At 44.0% G+C, this 22924-nt stretch overlaps 1 protein-coding gene across 2 annotated transcripts in view; it reads right to left on the bottom strand.

Annotated features, from left to right (window-relative positions):
- The window catches only part of LOC115203584 (tumor protein p53-inducible protein 11), a 73750-nt gene extending 61647 nt beyond the window's left edge, over positions 1 to 12103 (bottom strand). For both annotated transcript variants that reach the window (XR_003880209.1, XM_029768373.1), the window contains exon 1: positions 12004 to 12103. The gene's annotated coding sequence lies outside the window, so the exon portion shown is untranslated. The remainder of the gene's footprint in view (positions 1 to 12003) is intronic.
- Between the last annotated feature and the right edge of the window lie 10821 nt (positions 12104 to 22924).

A 22924-nucleotide genomic window follows, 5' to 3' on the forward strand; every position in this document is an offset into this window, starting at 1 on the left:
CATTATAAGCTTAGTTCAACTGTATTTCTCCACCAGAACCCATTATAAGCTTAGTTCAACTGTATTTCTCCACCAGAACCCATTATAAGCTTAGTTCAACTGTATTTCTCCACCAGAACCCATTATAAGCTTAGTTCAACTGTATTTCTCCACCAGAACCCATTATAAGCTTAGTTCAACTGTATTTCTCCACCAGAACCTATTATAAGCTTAGTTCAACTGTATTTCTCCACCAGAACCCATTATAAGCTTAGTTCAACTGTATTTCTCCACCAGAACCCATTATAAGCTTAGTTCAACTGTATTTCTCCACCAGAACCCATTATAAGCTTAGTTCAACTGTATTTCTCCACCAGAACCTATTATAAGCTTAGTTCAACTGTATTTCTCCACCAGAACCTATTATAAGCTTAGTTCAACTGTATTTCTCCACCAGAACCCATTATAAGCTTAGTTCAACTGTATTTCTCCACCAGAACCCATTATAAGCTTAGTTCAACTGTATTTCTCCACCAGAACCCATTATAAGCTTAGTTCAACTGTATTTCTCCACCAGAACCCATTATAAGCTTAGTTCAAATGTATTTCTCCACCAGAACCCATTATAAGCTTAGTTCAACTGTATTTCTCCACCAGAACCCATTATAAGCTTAGTTCAACTGTATTTCTCCACCAGAACCCATTATAAGCTTAGTTCAACTGTATTTCTCCACCAGAACCCATTATAAGCTTAGTTTACTAAACAAACACAGTACAGCCTCAAAACAAGGTTAAAAGTAGCATTTTGATATCATGGATGGTCAGTCCTTGCATCCATAGTTCTGTCCTTACCTTTCTCCAGCACCATCCCCCCAGCTGTTTACCAAAAAGAGTGTCCGGGTGGCAACTTTACTGTTGCTTGAATCCGTGATGGGCCCCTTTCAAGCCCGGCACAGCTCGCTACCGTAATTAGGGCCTCATTTCAGGCCCTTTAGCAGCCATGAAAAAGCACTTTATCTGTGAGAGGTGGAGAGATCAGCAGAGCAGAGGTGTGCATTGAAAATGGCACCTTATTCCCTATATAGTGGCACTACCATAGACCAGAGCTCTATTCCCTATATAGTGGTACTACTATAGACCAGAGCCCTATTCCCTATATAGTGGTACTACTATAGACCAGAGCCCTATATAGTGGTACTACTATAGACCAGAGCCCTATTCCCTATATAGTGGTACTACTATAGACCAGAGCCCTATTCCCTATATAGTGGTACTACTATAGACCAGAGCCCTATTCCCTATATAGTGGTACTACTATAGACCAGAGCCCTATTCCCTATATAGTGGTACTACTATAGACCAGAGCCCTATTCCCTATATAGTGGCACTACTATAGACCAGAGCCCTATTCCCTATATAGTGGTACTACTATAGACCAGAGCCCTATTCCCTATATAGTGGTACTACTATAGACCAGAGCCCTATTCCCTATATAGTGCACTACTATAGACCAGAGCCCTATTCCCTATATAGTGGTACTACTATAGACCAGAGCCCTATTCCCTATATAGTGGTACTACTATAGACCAGAGCCCTATTCCCTATATAGTGAACTACTATAGACCAGAGCCCTATTCCCTATATAGTGGTACTACTATAGACCAGAGCCCTATTCCCTATATAGTGGTACTACTATAGACCAGGGCCCTATTCCCTATATAGTGGTACTACTATAGACCAGAGCCCTATTCCCTATATAGTGGCACTACTATAGACCAGAGCCCTATTCCCTATATAGTGGTACTACTATAGACCAGAGCCCTATTCCCTATATAGTGGTACTACTATAGACCAGAGCCCTATTCCCTATATAGTGCACTACTATAGACCAGAGCCCTATTCCCTATATAGTGGTACTACTATAGACCAGAGCCCTATTCCCTATATAGTGGTACTACTATAGACCAGAGCCCTATTCCCTATATAGTGAACGACTATAGACCAGAGCCCTATTCCCTATATAGTGGTACTACTATAGACCAGAGCCCTATTCCCTATATAGTGGTACTACTATAGACCAGGGCCCTATTCCCTATATAGTGGTAATACTATAGACCAGAGCCCTATTCCCTATATAGTGGTACTACTATAGACCAGAGCCCTATTCCCTATATAGTGGTACTACTATAGACCAGGGCCCTATTCCCTATATAGTGGTACTACTATAGACCAGAGCCCTATTCCCTATATAGTGGCACTACTATAGACCAGAGCCCTATTCCCTATATAGTGGTACTACTATAGACCAGAGCCCTATTCCCTATATAGTGCACTACTATAGACCAGAGCCCTATTCCCTATATAGTGGTACTACTATAGACCAGAGCCCTATTCCCTATATAGTGGTACTACTATAGACCAGAGCCCTATTCCCTATATAGTGAACTACTATAGACCAGAGCCCTATTCCCTATATAGTGGTACTACTATAGACCAGAGCCCTATTCCCTATATAGTGGTACTACTATAGACCAGGGCCCTATTCCCTATATAGTTGTACTACTATAGACCAGGGCCCTATTCCCTATATAGTGGTAATACTATAGACCAGAGCCCTATTCCCTATATAGTGGTACTACTATAGACCAGAGCCCTATTCCCTATATAGTGGTACTACTATAGACCAGGGCCCTATTCCCTATATAGTGGTACTACTATAGACCAGAGCCCTATTCCCTATATAGTGGCACTACTATAGACCAGAGCCCTATTCCCTATATAGTGGTACTACTATAGACCAGAGCCCTATTCCCTATATAGTGGTACTACTATAGACCAGAGCCCTATTCCCTATATAGTGAACTACTATAGACCAGAGCCCTATTCCCTATATAGTGGTACTACTATAGACCAGAGCCCTATTCCCTATATAGTGGTACTACTATAGACCAGGGCCCTATTCCCTATATAGTGGTAATACTATAGACCAGAACCATATTCCCTACATAGTGAACTACTTTTGACCAGGTGTCCAGATGTCTCCTTTAATATATATTACTATCCTGCACCAGCAGCCCACTTTATACACACACACACACCACACACTTCCTTTGCTGCTCCTACTCCGTTCTTTATTTTACTGTTATTATCTATCCTGATGTCTAGTCACTTTACCCTGCCTTCATGTACATATCTACCTCAAATACCTTATTATTATCTATCCTGATGCCTAGTCACTTTACCCTGCCTTCATGTACATATCTACCTCAGATACCTTATTATTATCTATCCTGATGTCTAGTCACTTTACCCTGCCTTCATGTACATATCAACCTCAAATACCTTATTATCTATCCTGATGTCTAGTCACTTTACCCTGCCTTCATGTACATATCTACCTCAAATACCTTATTATCTATCCTGATGTCTAGTCACTTTACCCTGCCTTCATGTACATATCTACCTCAGATACCTTATTATTATCTATCCTGATGTCTAGTCACTTTACCCTGCCTTCATGTACATATCTACCTCAAATACCTTATTATCTATCCTGATGTCTAGTCACTTTACCCTGCCTTCATGTACATATCTACCTCAAATACCTTATTATCTATCCTGATGTCTAGTCACTTTACCCTGCCTTCATGTACATATCTACCTCTAATACCTTATTATTATCTATCCTGATGCCTAGTCACTTTACCCTGCCTTCATGTTCATATCTACCTCAAATACCTTATTATTATCTATCCTGATGTCTAGTCACTTTACCCTGCCTTCATGTACATATCTACCTCAAATACCTTATTATTATCTATCCTGATGTCTAGTCACTTTACCCTGCCTTCATGTACATATCTACCTCAAATACCTTATTATCTATCCTGATGTCTAGTCACTTTACCCTGCCTTCATGTACATATCTACCTCTAATACCTTATTATTATCTATCCTGATGCCTAGTCACTTTACCCTGCCTTCATGTTCATATCTACCTCAAATACCTTATTATTATCTATCCTGATGTCTAGTCACTTTACCCTGCCTTCATGTACATATCTACCTCAAATACCTTATTATTATCTATCCTGATGTCTAGTCACTTTACCCTGCCTTCATGTACATATCTACCTCAAATACCTTATTATTATCTATCCTGATGTCTAGTCACTTTACCCTGCCTTCATGTACATATCAACCTCTAATACCTTATTATTATCTATCCTGATGCCTAGTCACTTTACCCTGCCTTCATGTACATATCAACCTCAAATACCTTATTATTATCTATCCTGATGTCTAGTCACTTTACCCTGCCTTCATGTACATATCTACCTCAAATACCTTATTATTATCTATCCTGATGTCTAGTCACTTTACCCTGCCTTTATGTACATATCTACCTCAAATACCTTATTATTATCTATCCTGATGTCTAGTCACTTTACCCTGCCTTCATGTACATATCTACCTCAAATACCTTATTATTATCTATCCTGATGTCTAGTCACTTTACCCTGCCTTCATGTACATATCTACCTCAAATACCTTATTATTATCTATCCTGATGTCTAGTCACTTTACCCTGCCTTCATGTACATATCTACCTCTAATACCTTATTATTATCTATCCTGATGCAGAGTCACTTTACCCTGCCTTCATGTACATATCTACCTCTAATACCTTATTATTATCTATCCTGATGCCTAGTCACTTTACCCTGCCTTCATGTACATATCTACCTCAAATACCTTATTATCTATCCTGATGTCTAGTCACTTTACCCTGCCTTCATGTACATATCAACCTCTAATACCTTATTATTGTCTATCCTGATGCCTAGTCACTTTACCCTGCCTTCATGTACATATCAACCTCTAATACCTGATTATTATCTATCCTGATGTCTAGTCACTTTACCCTGCCTTCATGTACATATCTACCTCAAATACCTTATTATTATCTATCCTGATGTCTAGTCACTTTACCCTGCCTTCATGTACATATCTACCTCAAATACCTTATTATCTATCCTGATGCATAGTCACTTTACCCTGCCTTCATGTACATATCTACCTCTAATACCTTATTATTATCTATCCTGATGCCTAGTCACTTTACCCTGCCTTCATGTACATAGATACCTCAAATACCTTATTATTATCTATCCTGATGTCTAGTCACTTTACCCTGCCTTCATGTTCATATCTACCTCAAATACCTTATTATTATCTATCCTGATGTCTAGTCACTTTACCCTGCCTTCATGTACATATCTACCTCAAATACCTTATTATTATCTATCCTGATGCCTAGTCACTTTACCCTGCCTTCATGTACATATCTACCTCAAATACCTTATTATTATCTATCCTGATGTCTAGTCACTTTACCCTGCCTTCATGTACATATCTACCTCAAATACCTTATTATTATCTATCCTGATGTCTAGTCACTTTACCCTGCCTTCATGTACATATCTACCTCTAATACCTTATTATCTATCCTGATGCATAGTCACTTTACCCTGCCTTCATGTACATATCTACCTCAAATACCTTATTATTATCTATCCTGATGCCTAGTCACTTCACTCTGCCTTCATGTACATATCTACCTCAGATACCTTATTATTATCTATCCTGATGTCTAGTCACTTTACCCTGCCTTCATGTACATATCTACCTCAAATACCTTATTATCTATCCTGATGCCTAGTCACTTTACCCTGCCTTCATATACATATCTACCTCTAATACCTTATTATTATCTATCCTGATGTCTAGTCACTTTACCCTGCCTTCATGTACATATCTACCTCTAATACCTTATTATTATCTATCCTGATGTCTAGTCACTTTACCCTGCCTTCATGTACATATCAACCTCAAATACCTCGTACCCCTTCACAGTGATCTGGTAATGGTACTTCCTGTATATAGCTCCACATTGATCTGGTACTCCCTGTATATAGCTCCACATTGATCTGGTACTCCCTGTATATAGCTCCACATTGATCTGGTACTCCCTGTATATAGCTCCACATTGATCTGGTACTGGTACTCCCTGTATATAGCTCCACATTGATCTGCTACTCCCTGTATATAGCTCCACATTGATCTGGTCCTCCCTGTATATAGCTCCACATTGATCTGGTCCTCCCTGTATATAGCTCCACATTGATCTGGTCCTCCCTGTATATAGCTCCACATTGATCTGGTCCTCCCTGTATATAGCTCCACATTGATCTGGTACTCCCTGTATATAGCTCCACATTGATCTGGTACTCCCTGTATATAGCTCCACATTGATCTGGTACTCCCTGTATATAGCTCCACATTGATCTGGTACTCCCTGTATATAGCTCCACATTGATCTGGTACTGGTACTCCCTTTATATAGCTACACATTGATCTGGTACTCCCTGTATATAGCTCCACATTGATCTGGTACTGGTACTCCCTGTATATAGCTCCACAGTGATCTGGTACTGGTACTCCCTGTATATAGCTACACATTGATCTGGTACTCCCTGTATATAGCTCCACATTGTTCTGGTACTTCCTGTATATAGCTCCACAGTGATCTGGTACTGGTACTTCCTGTATATAACTCCACATTGATCTGGCACTCCCTGTATATAGCTCCACATTGATCTGGTACTGGTACTCCCTGTATATAGCTCCACAGTGATCTGGTACTGGTACTCCCTGTATATAGCTCCACAGTGATCTGGTACTGGTACTCTCTGTATATAGCTCCACATTGATCTGGTACTGGTACTCCCTGTATATAGCTCCACAGTGATCTGGTACAGGTACTCCCTGTATATAGCTCCACAGTGATCTGGTACTGGTACTCCCTGTATATAGCTCCACATTGATCTGGTACTGGTACTCCCTGTATATAGCTCCACATTGTTCTGGTACTTCCTGTATATAGCTCCACAGTGATCTGGTACTGGTACTTCCTGTATATAACTCCACATTGATCTGGTACTTCCTGTATATAGCTCCACAGTGATCTGGTACTGGTACTCCCTGTATATAGCGCCACATTCATCTGGTACTGGTACTCCCTGTATATAGCTCCACATTGATCTGGTACTGGTACTCCCTGTATATAGCTCCACAGTGATCTGGTACTGATACTCCCTGTATATAGCTCCACATTGATCTGGTACTCTCTGTATATAGCTCCACAGTGATCTGGTACTGGTACTTCCTGTATATAACTCCACAGTATTCTGGTACTGGTACTCCCTGTATATAGCTCTACAGTGATCTGGTACTGGTACTCCCTGTATATAGCTCCACAGTATTCTGGTACTGGTACTCCCTGTATATAGCTCCACAGTGATCTGGTACTGGTACTCCATGTATATAGCTCCACAGTGATCTGGTACTGGTACTCCCTGTATATAGCTCCACAGTGATCTGGTACTGGTACTCCATGTATATAGCTCCACAGTGATCTGGTACTGGTACTCTCTGTATATAGCTCCACATTGATCTGGTACTCCCTGCATATAGCTCCACAGTGATCTGGTACTGGTACTCCCTGTATATAGCTACACATTGATCTGGTACTGGTACTCTCTGTATATAGCTCCACATTGATCTGGTACTCCCTTTATATAGCTCCACAGTGATCTGGTACTGGTACTCTCTGTATATAGCTCCACATTGATCTGGTACTCCCTTTATATAGCTCCACAGTGATCTGGTACTGGTACTCCCTTTATATAGCTCCACATTGATCTGGTACTGATACTCCCTGTATATAGCTCCACAGTGATCTGGTACTCCCTGTATATAGCCCCACATTGATCTGGTACTCCCTTTATATAGCTCCACAGTGATCTGGTACTGGTACTCCCTGTATATAGCTCCACATTGATCTGGTACTGATACTCCCTGTATATAGCTCCACATTGATCTGGTACTTCCTTTATATAGCTCCACAGTGATCTGGTACTGGTACTCCCTGTATATAGCTCCACATTGATCTGGTACTGGTACTCTCTGTATATAGCTCCACAGTGATCTGGTACTGATACTCCCTGTATATAGCTCCACATTGATCTGGTACTGATACTCCCTGTATATAGCTCCACATTGATCTGGTACTCCCTGTATATAGCTCCACATTGATCTGGTACTCGCTGTATATAGCTCCACATTGATCTGGTACTGGTACTCTCTGTATATAGCTCCACATTGATCTGGTACTGGTACTCTCTGTATATAGCTCCACATGGACCTGGTACTGGTACTCCCTGTATATAGCGCCACAGTGATCTGGTACTCCCTGTATATAGCTCCACATTGATCTGGTACTGGTACTCCCTGTATATAGCTCTACAGTGATCTGGTACTGGTACTCCCTGTATATAGCTCCACAGTATTCTGGTACTGGTACTCCCTGTATATAGCTCCACAGTGATCTGGTACTGGTACTCCATGTATATAGCTCCACAGTGATCTGGTACTGGTACTCCCTGTATATAGCTCCACAGTGATCTGGTACTGGTACTCCATGTATATAGCTCCACAGTGATCTGGTACTGGTACTCTCTGTATATAGCTCCACATTGATCTGGTACTCCCTGTATATAGCTCCACAGTGATCTGGTGCTGGTACTCCCTGTATATAGCTACACATTGATCTGGTACTGGTACTCTCTGTATATAGCTCCACATTGATCGGGTACTCCCTTTATATAGCTCCACAGTGATCTGGTACTGGTACTCTCTGTATATAGCTCCACATTGATCTGGTACTCCCTTTATATAGCTCCACAGTGATCTGGTACTGGTACTCCCTGTATATAGCTCCACATTGATCTGGTACTGATACTCCCTGTATATAGCTCCACAGTGATCTGGTACTCCCTGTATATAGCCCCACATTGATCTGGTACTCCCTTTATATAGCTCCACAGTGATCTGGTACTGGTACTCCCTGTATATAGCTCCACATTGATCTGGTACTGATACTCCCTGTATATAGCTCCACATTGATCTGGTACTTCCTTTATATAGCTCCACAGTGATCTGGTACTGGTACTCCCTGTATATAGCTCCACATTGATCTGGTACTGGTACTCTCTGTATATAGCTCCACAGTGATCTGGTACTGATACTCCCTGTATATAGCTCCACATTGATCTGGTACTGATACTCCCTGTATATAGCTCCACATTGATTTGGTACTCCCTGTATATAGCTCCACATTGATCTGGTACTCGCTGTATATAGCTCCACATTGATCTGGTACTGGTACTCTCTGTATATAGCTCCACAGTGATCTGGTACTGGTACTCCCTTTATATAGCTACACATTGATCTGGTACTCCCTGTATATAGCTCCACATGGACCTGGTACTGGTACTCCCTGTATATAGCTCCACAGTGATCTGGTACTGATACTCCCTGTATATAGCTCCACAGTGATCTGGTACTCCCTGTATATAGCTCCACATGGACCTGGTACTGGTACTCCCTGTATATAGCTCCACATTGATCTGGTACTGGTACTCCCTGTATATAGCTCCACATTGATCTGGTACTGGTACTTCCTGTATATAGCTCTCTATAAAGCCCTGAACAGTGAGGGTGAACAGCAGAGAGAGATAAAGCCCTGAACAGTGAGGGTGAACAACAGAGAGAGAGAGAGAGCTATAAAGCCCTGAACAGTTAGGGCGAACAACAGAGAGAGAGAGCTATAAAGCCCTGAACAGAGAGGGTGAACAACAGAGAGATAAAAAGCCCTGTACAGTGAGGGTGAAAGGCATAGAGAGAGATAAAGCCCTGAACAATGGGGGGGATAATGTAGTATGACTTCACTCCCAGTCACAGTAATAGCCAGTCTCACAAAAGGGGCATTGATTTGAGATGTAACCAATGAAAGGACTCAGCTCAGCATGGTCCAACAGTAGCCTCCACTGTGACAATCTCAGAAGGTGCAACTGCTTCCATGCGTCCCAAATGGAACAATATTCCCTATATAGTGCACTACTTTAGACCAGAGCCCTATTCCCTATACAGTGGCACTACTATAGACCAGAGTCCTCGCTACCTGACTAAAAGGAGAGGCACGACTCACCACCTGACTAAAAGGAGAGGCACGACTCACCACCTGACTAAAAGGAGAGGCACGACTCACCACCTGACTAAAAGGAGAGGCACGACTCACCACCTGACTAAAAGGAGAGGCACGACTCACCACCTGACTAAAAGGAGAGGCACGACTCACCACCTGACTAAAAGGAGAGGCACGACTCACCACCTGACTAAAAGGAGAGGCACGACTCACCACCTGACTAAAAGGAGAGGCACGACTCACCACCTGACTAAAAGGAGAGGCACGACTCACCTCCTGACTAAAAGGAGAGGCAAGACTCACCTCCTGACTAAAAGGAGAGGCACGACTCACCACCTGACTAAAAGGAGAGGCACGACTCACCACCTGACTAAAAGGAGAGGCAAGACTCACCTCCTGACTAAAAGGAGAGGCACGACTCACCACCTGACTAAAAGGAGAGGCACGACTCACCACCTGACTAAAAGGAGAGGCACGACTCACCACCTGACTAAAAGGAGAGGCAAGACTCACCACCTGACTAAAAGGAGAGGCAAGACTCACCTCCTGACTAAAAGGAGAGGCAAGACTCACCTCCTGACTAAAAGGAGAGGCAAGACTCACCTCCTGACTAAAAGGAGAGGCACGACTCACTACCTGACTAAAAGGAGTGGCACGACTCACTACCTGACTAAAAGGAGTGGCAAGACTCACTACCTGACTAAAAGGAGAGGCAAGACTCACTACCTGACTAAAAGGAGTGGCAAGACTCACTACCTGACTAAAAGGAGAGGCAAGACTCACTACCTGACTAAAAGGAGAGGCACGACTCACCACCTGACTAAAAGGAATCCACGGATTACGGTACATACTTTTGCGCGCGAAATCCTCTTGTCATACCTGAACAGCAGACATTTTGAACATACATGCAATAGTTCATTGGATCAGTCTAAAACGTTGCACATACACTGCTGCTATCTAGTGGCCAAAGTCTAAATCGCGCCTGGGCTGGAATAATACATTATGGCCTTTCTCTTGCATTTCAAAGATGATGGTACAAAAAAATAGAAAAAAAATCATGTTTTTTTTCTTTGTATTATCTTTCACCAGATCTATTGTGTTATATTCTACTACATTAATTTCACATTTACACAAACGTCTAAGTGTTTCCTTTCAAATGGTATCAATAATATGCATATCCTTGTTTCAGGTCCTGAGCTACAGGTAGTGAGATTTGGGTATGTCATTTTAGGAGAAAATGTAAAGAAAAGTGCGGATGCTTGGTTAATGTACATGATATTATGTGATAGGCAGCTGTCCAACATCATTGGATGTGGATGAGAGGAGGACGACAAGGAGGAGGAGGACGACAAGGGGGAAGAGGATCACAAGGGGGAAGAGGATCACAAGGAGGACATACCACATTAACCCAGAGCTATCTGCCTCCTGCATGTTCTAAGACAAGTGGGAAAGAGAACAATTCAGGCTGCGTAGTCTGGTGTAGTAAAGAGTGGACGCTTCTTTCTCCATAGTAAGAATTTGCCATACAATTACAGGGCAACAGAAAACAAGTGTACTGTAGCGTGTACTGTCTCCTACACATGGGGGACAACAGCCAAATGCGGATGAAAAGCTAAATAACATGTTGAAATCAATGAAAACATAACAAATATATTTTCTCTGTCATATTTAGGAGGATTTGATATATATTTACAAGTTGTTCAATGCGTAAATGCAATCATTTAGCCCATGTCGGCCAGTCTGTATGAAAGTTAAGTCATGTGTGCAAAAATACAACATTGTTTACATAAATCGTCAGTCGTGTCTATAAATGAAACGTTGTAATGTTTTATAAAATAACGTACCCACAATAACACCACGAACACCTACTCTATTTAAAAAAAGTTGTAAACGTAGTTGTTTTTCGAGCGCCTTACCTTGTTGACAATGAACTTTCCTTAGAATTGTTTAAAAATCCAAGGCAGTGTGTCTCTCGCAAAACATCACGCTGACTACAGTCCCCAACAGAATCCAACACATTTACCGTAAAGGTATGACTAGAGGATTCCCCGCGCAAAGGGATGTACCGTAATCCGTGGACTACACAACGCCTTCGAATAATTATTGATTGACAGGTTGAATTAATGCCATATATTTCATGAATCCATGTAGTCCATTTTAGTTTTTAATCTGAATATATACAGTTATAATACAGAAATAATAGTACAGGAATATGCAATATATAGAGCTTACTTTACACAAAAATATACTTTTAACCTTGCTATGATTATCCTATAAAATATTACAGCTCGTTTTTTTCAGTTCGCTGCTGCTAGCGACAGGAAAGAGCTGCAACAAACACTCAAACTGGACAGTTATATCTCAATCTCTTCAATTCAAAGACTCCAATCATGGACACTCTTACTGACAGTTATGGCTGCTTTGCGTGATGTATTGTTGTCTCTACCTTCTTGCCCTTTGTGCTGTTGTCTGTGCCCAACAATGTTTGTACCATGTTTTGTGTTGCTAACATGCTGTGGTGTCATGTGTTGCTGCCATGCTATATTGTTGTCTTAGGTCTCTCTTTATGTAGTGTTGTGGTGTCTCTCTTGTCGTGATGTGTGTTTTGTCCTATATTTTTATTTAATGTATTTTTAATCCCAGCCCCCATCCCCGCAGGAGGCCTTTTGCCTTTTGGTAGGCTGTCATTGTAAATAAGAATTTGTTCTTAACTGACTTGCCTAGTTAAATAGAGGTTAAATAAATAAATAAATAAATAAATAAAATAGCTCGTGGGGGAAAATTGATGTTGAGTATGAGTGAGAAAGGGTAATGAAGGGAAGGTAGAAATATATATAATAGATACCATAGATATAATATACAATATAGACAATAGATAAAATATGCGATATAGATAGACAATATATATATATATATATAATAGATACAATATAGACAATAGCGATAATATACGATATAGATATAGACAATAGATATAATAGACATAGACAATATATACAATAGATGGACAATAGATATAATTTACGATACAGATATAGACAATATATACAATAGATAGATATAGACAATATATACAATAGATATAGACAATAGATATAATTTACAATACAGATAATATATACGATAGATATAGACAATAGATATAATTTACAATATAAATATAGACAATATATACAATAGATATAGACAATAGATATAATTTACAATACAGATAATATATACAATATATATAGACAATAGATATAATTTACAATATAGATATAGACAATACATACAATAGATATATAGATATAATATTTGATTTACACTACCGGTCAACAGTTTTAGAACACCTACTCAGGGTTTTTCTTTATTTGTACATTGTAGAATAATGGTGAAGACATCAAAACTATGAAATAACACATATGGAATCATGGTCCCAGGGTCCCAAGCTTGGTGATGAGCTTGGAGGGGACTATGGTATTGAACGCTGAGCTGTAGTCAATGAACAACATTCTCACATAGGTGTTCCTCTTATCTAGGTGGGTGAAGGGCAGTGTGGAGTTGCAACTGAGATTGTATCGTCTATGAATCTGTTGGGGCGGTATGCAAATTGGAGTGGGTCTAGAGTATCTGGGATGATGGAGTTGATGTGTGCCATAACCAGGCTTTCAAAGCACTTCCTGATTACAGATTGTGAGTGCTACAGGGCTGTAGTCATTGTGGCAGGAAGCCTTAAGAGCTCTTGGGAACAGGAATGAGGGTGATCAGCTTGAGGATGTGGGGATTACAGACTGGGACAAGGACAGGTTGAAAATGAACATGAATATGCCTGCCAGCTGTTTTCTTCTCATGCTCTGAAAACGCGCCCTAGGATACCGTCCGGCCTCGCGGCCTCGTGAGTGTTGACCTGATTAAAGACTTAGGACACGTCAGCCTCTGAGAGTGAGATCACCCAGTCCCCCGGGTCGGCGCCGGGGAGGCCCTCATGCACGGTTCTGTGTTTTTTGTCAAAGTGTGCATAAAATTAGTCTGGTAGAGAAGCATTTTGTAAGATTACGGCTGGGTCTTCCTTTGAAATCCGTAAAGGACTGTAGCCCCTGCCACATGCGTCGAGCATCAGAGCCTGTATAATAGGATTCCACCCTTGTTCCTATACTGTCCTTTTGCTTGTTTGATGGCTCTGCGGAGGACGTAGCAGGACTTGTTGTACCTGTTCGTATCTTCAGCCGTAGCCTCTGGGTTGGCTGCGATAGCCCTGTGTGCATTAGCCTTGTCCCTTTAGCTTTTAGCGCAAACCTCTGTGTTAATGCAAAGCTTTTGACTGGGGAAACAGCAAACCTTGACTTTGGGGACAACGTCGGGGATGCATATCCTAATGAAGCCAGTGATGGAGGTTAGCTCGTCAACGCTATTGGCAAAGTCACAGACCATATTTCAGTCAGCTCTAGCAAAGCAGTCCTGTAGCGTAACCTCCATTTCAGAGGACCATTTCTCTACAGAACATGTCACAGGTACTTCCTGTTTGAGCTTTTGCTTGTAGACAGGAAGCAGGAGACATGGTCATGATCTAATTTGCCCAAGGGGAGACGAGGGAGGGCCTAACAGGACTTTATCGTCCCTAGAGGCGTTGGAGACGAGGGAGGGCCTAACAGGACTTTATCGTCCCTAGAGGCGTTGGAGACGAGGGAGGTCCTAACAGGACTTTATCGTCCCTAGAGGCGTTGGAGACGAGGGAGGTCCTAACAGGACTTTATCGTCCCTAGAGGCGTTGGAGACGAGGGAGGTCCTAACAGGACTTTATCGTCCCTAGAGGCGTTGGAAACGAGGGAGGTCCTAACAGGACTTTATCGTCCCTAGAGGCGTTGGAGACGAGGGAGGGCCTAACAGGACTTTATCGTCCCTAGAGGCGTTGGAGACGAGGGAGGGCCTAACAGGACTTTATCGTCCCTAGAGGCGTTGGAGACGAGGGAGGGCCTAACAGGACTTTATCGTCCCTAGAGCCCTATTCCCTATATAGTGGTACTACTATAGACCAGAGCCCTATTCCCTATATAGTGGTACTACTATAGACCAGGGCCCTATTCCCTATATAGTGGTACTACTATAGACCAGAGCCCTATTCCCTATATAGTGGTACTACTATAGACCAGAGCCCTATTCCCTATATAGTGGTACTACTATAGACCAGAGCCCTATTCCCTATATAGTGGTACTACTATAGACCAGAGCCCTATTCCCTATATAGTAGTACTACTATAGACCAGAGCCCTATTCCCTATATAGTGGTACTACTATAGACCAGAGCCCTATTCCCTATATAGTGGTACTACTATAGACCAGAGCCCTATTCCCTATATAGTGGTACTACTATAGACCAGGGCCCTATTCCCTATATAGTGGTACTAATATAGACCAGAGTCCTATTCCCTATATAGTGCACTACTATAGACCAGAGCCCTATTCCCTATATAGTGGTACTACTATAGACCAGAGCCCTATTCCCTATATAGTGGTACTACTATAGACCAGAGCCCTATTCCCTATATAGTGGTACTACTATAGACCAGAGCCCTATTCCCTATATAGTGGTACTACTATAGACCAGAGCCCTATTCCCTATATAGTGGTACTACTATAGACCAGAGCCCTATTCCCTATATAGTGGTACTACTATAGACCAGGGCCCTATTCCCTATATAGTGGTACTAATATAGACCAGAGTCCTATTCCCTATATAGTGCACTACTTTAGACCAGAAGCAGTGCACTACATAGGGAATAGGGTGCCATTTGGGAAGCAACCCCATTGGGTCATCTGTATGGAAAATATGAGTTGCTGTTTTAAACCCATAGATGTTAAAATGTGATTTGTCACATGCTCCGAATACAACAGGTGTAGACTTCATCGCTGTCATGTTCCAGGCAATGATTTTTCACTTCTCATTTATCCAGCGTTGGAATTCCCACTGGAGCCGCTTCTTCTTCTTCTTGTTTTTAGCTGATAGGAACCCGGTGTGGTTGCCTGCTGCAATAGCCAATCCCTGACGAGGATCGACAAGTTGTGCGTACCGAGACGTCATTCTACACATCACTCTGTGTACTACGCCGTTGTTTGTCTGTTTGTGGCTCGCCTGTCAGCTTGTACAATTCCTGCCATTCTCCTTCCACCTCTCTCATCAACGAGCTGTTTTCACCCACAGGACTGCTGCTGACTGGATGCTTTTGGTTTGTTGCTCACCATTCTGGGTAAAACCCTGGAAACTGTCGTGCGTGAAAAGCCCAGGAAGGCGGATGTTTCTGAGACACTGAATCCGTCACGCCTGGCACCGACGATCATACCACACTCAGAATCGCTCCTTTTGTCCATTTTAATGTTCAATCAAAACAGTAACTGAATACCTCGATGCCTGTCTGCCTGCTTCATATAGCAAGCCACAGCCACGTGACTCACCCTCTGTGTGTGTGTGTGTGTGGGGGGGGGGGGGGGGGGGTGGGGGGGGGGGTGTACCTAATAAACTGGTCGGTGAGTGTACTGTAGGTAGCGGTTAAAGGGACTAGGCAATCAGGATACATAATAAACAGAGTAGCTGCAGCGTGAAGAGTGTGAAAGAGTGTGTTTGTGTGTGGCGTCAAAATACATGTGTGTGTGTTTTGTGTAAATGAGCGTATGTAGTGTGTGTGTGTGTGTGTGTGTTGGAGTGTCAGTGTAGTATGTGTGAGTGCCAGTGTAGTGTGTGTGAGTGTGTGCATAGAGCCGGTGGAAGACCAGCCTGGGGGGGCGGCCCCTCAAGAAGTCCAGAATCCAGTTGCAGAGGGAGGTGTTCAGTCCCAGGGTCCTTAGAGGGAGGTGTTCAGTCCCCAGGGTCCTTAGAGGGAGGTGTTCAGTCCCCAGGGTCCTTAGAGGGAGGTGTTCAGTCCCCAGGGTCCTTAGAGGGAGGTGTTCAGTCCCAGGGTCCTTAGAGGGAGGTGTTCAGTCCCAGGGTCCTTAGAGGGAGGTGTTCAGTCCCCAGGGTCCTTAGAGGGAGGTGTTCAGTCCCCAGGGTCCTTAGAGGGAGGTGTTCAGTCCTCAGGGTCCTTAGAGGGAGGTGTTCAGTCCCAGGGTCCTTAGAGGGAGGTGTTCAGTCCTCAGGGTCCTTAGAGGGAGGTGTTCAGTCCCCAGGGTCCTTAGAGGGAGGTGTTCAGTCCTCAGGGTCCTTAGAGGGAGGTGTTCAGTCCCCAGGGTCCTTAGAGGGAGGTGTTCAGTCCTCAGGGTCCTTAGAGGGAGGTGTTCAGTCCCAGGGTCCTTAGAGGGAGGTGTTCAGTCCCCAGGGTCCTTAGAGGGAGGTGTTCAGTCCTCAGGGTCCTTAGAGGGAGGTGTTCAGTCCTCAGGGTCCTTAGAGGGAGGTGTTCAGTCCCCAGGGTCCTTAGCTTAGTGATGAGCTTGCAGGGTACTAAGGTGTTAAACGCTGAGCTGTAGTCAATGAACAGCATTCTCACATAGGTGTTCCTTTTGTCCAGGTGGGAAATGGCAGTGTAGAGTTGTGGCTGTGGGCAGTCATGACATTTTGTCAGCCGGTTATTGTCATGCCCCTCTCACGGTAAATCATTTACCATTCATTAAAATAAACACGTTTAGCATCTCCAGGCCTCCATGCATTCAAGCCACTGATTCACCCCTATGGAACATCTACATTTAAAAAAGTAGAATAAATACACACCATCACAATAAATCCATGATTTATTTTAGTCAGGTCTAAAGGAACATTATGATATGAAGAGAATGTATTTCAGAAGAACAGAATATGAGTTGGCCTTCTGTATGTTACCTGGCTATACTCCATGCCATAGGCTGTAGGCTGACAAGATATGCTTATAAGTCTTGTGCCATTATTTTACTGTACTTCCACCGGCACAGTAGTTCTCTGTGTCGTTGAGTGTCAGAAGATGGGATGGCCAGGGAGTAGTTCTCTGTGTCGTTGAGTGTCAGAAGATGGGATGGCCAGGGAGTAGTTCTCTGTGTCGTTGAGTGTCAGAAGATGGGATGGCCAGGGAGTAGTTCTCTGTATAATTGAGTGTCAGAAGATGGGATGACCAGGGAGTAGTTCTCTGTGTCGTTGAGTGTCAGAAGATGGGATGGCCAGGGAGTAGTTCTCTGTATAATTGAGTGTCAGAAGATGGGATGACCAGGGAGTAGTTCTCTGTGTCGTTGAGTGTCAGAAGATGGGATGGCCAGGGAGTAGTTCTCTGTGTCGTTGAGTGTCAGAAGATGGGATGGCCAGGGAGTAGTTCTCTGTATAATTGAGTGTCAGAAGATGGGATGGCCAGGGAGTAGTTCTCTGTGTCGTTGAGTGTCAGAAGATGGGATGGCCAGGGAGTAGTTCTCTGTGTCGTTGAGTGTCAGAAGATGGGATGACCAGGGAGTAGTTCTCTGTGTCGTTGAGTGTCAGAAGATGGGATGGCCAGGGAGTAGTTCTCTGTATAGTTGAGTGTCAGAAGATGGGATGGCCAGGGAGTAGTTCTCTGTATAATTGAGTGTCAGAAGATGGGATGGCCAGGGAGTAGTTCTCTGTATAATTGAGTGTCAGAAGATGGGATGGCCAGGGAGTAGTTATCTGTATAGTTGAGTGTCAGAAGATGGGATGGCCAGGGAGTAGTTCTCTGTATAATTGAGTGTCAGAAGATGGGATGACCAGGGAGTAGTTCTCTGTATAGTTGAGTGTCAGAAGATGGGATGGCCAGGGAGTAGTTCTCTGTGTCGTTGAGTGTCAGAAGATGGGATGACCAGGGAGTAGTTCTCTGTATAATTGAGTGTCAGAAGATGGGATGACCAGGGAGTAGTTCTCTGTGTCGTTGAGTGTCAGAAGATGGGATGGCCAGGGAGTAGTTCTCTGTGTCGTTGAGTGTCAGAAGATGGGATGACCAGGGAGTAGTTCTCTGTGTCGTTGAGTGTCAGAAGATGGGATGGCCAGGGAGTAGTTCTCTGTGTCGTTGAGTGTCAGAAGATGGGATGGCCAGGGAGTAGTTCTCTGAGTAGATCCTTGTCTGGACGGATGGTTCTGATATCAGGGAGGGTTAAGAGACAAGGAGGGAGGGAGGGTTAAGAGACAAGGAGGGAGGGAGGGTTAAGAGACAAGGAGGGAGGGAGGGAGGGTTAAGAGACAAGGAGGGAGGGAGGGAGGGTTAAGAGACAAGGAGGGAGGGAGGGAGGGTTAAGAGACAAGGAGGGAGGGAGGGAGGGTTAAGAGACAAGGAGGGAGGGAGGGTTAAGAGACAAGGAGGGAGGGAGGGAGGGTTAAGAGACAGGGAGGGAGGGTTAAGAGACAGGGAGGGAGGGAGGGTTAAGAGACAAGGATGGAAGGTTAAGAGACAAGGATGGAAGGTTAAGAGACAAGGATGGAAGGTTAAGAGACAGGGATGGAAGGTTAAGAGACAGGGAGGGAAGGTTAAGAGACAGGGAGGGAGGGTTAAGATACAGGGAGGGAAGGTTAAGATACAGGGAGGGAAGGTTAAGAGACAGGGAGGGAGGGTTAAGAGACAGGGAGGGAGGGTTAAGAGACAGGGAGGGAGGGTTAAGAGACAGGGAGGGAAGGTTGATGGGCAAGGAGGGAAGGTTAAGAGACAGGGAGGGAGGGTTAAGAGACAGAGAGGGAGGGTTAAGAGACAGGGAGGGAGGGTTAAGATACAGGGAGGGAAGGTTAAGATACAGGGAGGGAAGGTTAAGAGACAGGGAGGGAGGGTTAAGAGACAGGGAGGGAGGGTTAAGAGACAGGGAGGGAGGGAGGGAAGGTTAAGAGACAGGGAGGGAGGGAGGGAAGGTTAAGAGACAGGGAGGGAGGGAAGGTTAAGAGACAGGGAGGGAGGGAGGGAAGGTTAAGAGACAGGGAGGGAGGGTTAAGAGACAGGGAGAAAGGGATGGAAGGTTAAGAGACAGGGAGGGAGGGCTAAGAGACTGGGAGGGAGGGTTAAGAGACAGGGAGGGAAGGTTAAGAGACAGGGAGGGAGGGAAGGTTAAGAGACAGGGAGGGAGGGTTAAGAGACAGAGGGAGGGTTAAGAGACTGGGATGGAAGGTTAAGAGACAAGGAGGGAGGGTTAAGAGACAGAGGGAGGGTTAAGAGACAGGGAGGGAGGGTTAAGAGACAGAGGGAGGGTTAAGAGACAGGGAGGGAGGGTTAAGAGACTGGGAGGGAGGGTTAAGAGACAGAGGGAGGGTTAAGAGACAGGGAGGGAGGGTTAAGAGACTGGGAGGGAGGGTTAAGAGACAGAGGGAGGGTTAAGAGACTGGGAGGGAGGGTTAAGAGACAGGGAGGGAGGGTTAAGAGACAGGGAGGGAGGGAGGGAAGGTTAAGAGACAGGGAGGGAGGGAAGGTTAAGAGACAGGGAGGGAGGGCTAAGAGACAGAGAGAGGGTTAAGAGACAGGGAGGGAGGGTTAAGAGACTGGGAGGGAGGGTTAAGAGACTGGGAGGGAGGGTTAAGAGACAGAGGGAGGGTTAAGAGACTGGGAGGGAGGGTTAAGAGACTGGGATGGAGGGTTAAGACACTGGGAGGGAGGGTTAAGAGACTGGGAGGGAGGGTTAAGAGACTGGGAGGGAGGGTTAAGAGACAGGGAGGGAGGGTTAAGAGACAGAGAGGGAGGGTTAAGAGACAGAGAGGGAGGGTTAAGAGACAGGGATGGAAGGTTAAGAGACAGGGATGGAAGGTTAAGAGACAGAGAGGGAGGGTTAAGAGACAGGGAGGGAAGGTTAAGAGACAGGGAGGGAGGGTTAAGAGACAGGGAGGGAGGGTTAAGAGACAGGGATGGAAGGTTAAGAGACAGAGAGGGAGGGTTAAGAGACAGGGAGGGAAGGTTAAGAGACAGGGATGGAAGGTTAAGAGACAGAGAGGGAGGGTTAAGAGACAGGGAGGGAAGGTTAAGAGACAGGGAGGGAGGGTTAAGAGACAGGGAGGGAGGGTTAAGAGACAGGGATGGAAGGTTAAGAGACAGAGAGGGAGGGTTAAGAGACAGGGAGGGAAGGTTAAGAGACAGGGATGGAAGGTTAAGAGACAGAGAGGGAGGGTTAAGAGACAGAGAGGGAGGGTTAAGAGACAGGGAGGGAAGGTTAAGAGACAGGGAGGGAGGGTTAAGAGACAGGGAGGGAGGGTTAAGAGACAGGGAGGGAAGTCTGAGTGCAGTGGGAGTTTGGGGATGTGTCTGTCTGTCTCTAGGAGAGAGGGCTAAGTACATGTGTCTGTCTGTCTCTTGGAGAGAGGGCTAAGTACATGTGGCTGTCTGTCTCTAGGAGAGAGGGCTAAGTACATGTGTCTGTCTCTAGGAGAGAGGGCTAAGTACATGTGTCTGTCTCTAGGAGAGAGGGCTAAGTACATGTGTCTGTCTGTCTCTAGGAGAGAGGGCTAAGTACATGTGTCTGTCTCTAGGAGAGAGGGCTAAGTACATGTGTCTGTCTCTAGGAGAGAGGGCTAAGTGCCTTTCATGGCCTTGTAACTGTATGTACATTTTGATAAAACACTCAATGTAACAGTTTAATCTACACTCTAACTAAACCATGTTAAAAAATACCAATAATTACTTTTTTCCCTTGGAAAAATCCCCCATTTTGGAATGTCCCATGTCATTTTTCTGACTTCGAGGAAGATTTGAACCCAGTTAACCCCAAACTTCCCACCATCATCTCCGTCTCCCCGTGCAGCCCTAACAGAGGGGCTGCAGGCAGAACAGGGATCCCCAGATTTATAAACAGGGTGTGAACTGCCAGGAGAAGCTCCAGTCTGAGGAGGGTGGTTAACAATGTTCACACAATTCAGCACAGCAAATCTCAAATGGTCACAACACACACACACACAATCAATTAAGGTCAATCAGTAGGTCAACTAAGGTCAATCAGTAGGTCAATTAAGTGCCATCATAAGTGAAAACATGCATCAGATTATTGAGAAGTCTTAAAGGTGAAATTCCCCCTTCTGTTACACAGGTTGATTATAGGAGGATGCAAACTGTGGTAAAGACAGAGACAGCTCCCTCCGCTTGGTAGAGTTGTCCTTTCCTGCTGAATCCTCACCATTCTGACAGTCCATTGTATTTCAGCTGTCAGTCACAGCCTGTACATTAGAAATACAGGATCAAAAAGGCAGACTGATTGACAGGTCCAGTTTTGGCAGTTTCGGATTAAGATGTTCTCTGTTCCGGGACATTAACATTTTAGTATAATGTTCTTATCCAGAGTGACTCACAGTCAGTGTACTGAACTAAGCTAAGCTAGGCTACCACATATCACAGTCAGTGTATTAAACTAAGCTAGGCTAGGCTACCACATATCACAGTCAGTGTATTAAGCTAGGCTAAGCTACCACATATTACAGTCAGTGTATTAAATGAAGCTAGGCTAGGCTACCACATATCAGTCAGTGTATTGAACTAAGCTAGGCTACCACATATCACAGTCAGTGTATTAAATGAAGCTAGGCTAGGCTACCACATATCACAGTCAGTGTATTGAACTAAGCTAAGCTACCACATATCACAGTCAGTGTATTAAATGAAGCTAGGCTAGGCTACCACATATCACAGTCAGTGTATTAAATGAAGCTAGGCTAGGCTACCACATATCACAGTCAGTGTATTGAACTAAGCTAAGCTACCACATATCACAGTCAGTGTATTAAGCTAGGCTAGGCTACCACATATCACAGTCATTGCAAGTGAAACACTTTTCCTCAATAAAAGCAGCGAACAGCTACATTTGTGCTCACCACCTTCCAGAGACACCTGAAACCCCACCTCTTTAAGGAATACCTGGGATAGGACAAAGCAATCCTTCTAACCCCCCGCCCCCCCAAAAAATATATAGATGTACTATTGTTAAGTGGTTGTTCCACTGGAT

The sequence above is a fragment of the Salmo trutta genome, chromosome 12, assembly GCF_901001165.1.
Source record: "Salmo trutta chromosome 12, fSalTru1.1, whole genome shotgun sequence".
Classification (NCBI taxonomy): Eukaryota; Metazoa; Chordata; class Actinopteri; order Salmoniformes; family Salmonidae; genus Salmo; species Salmo trutta.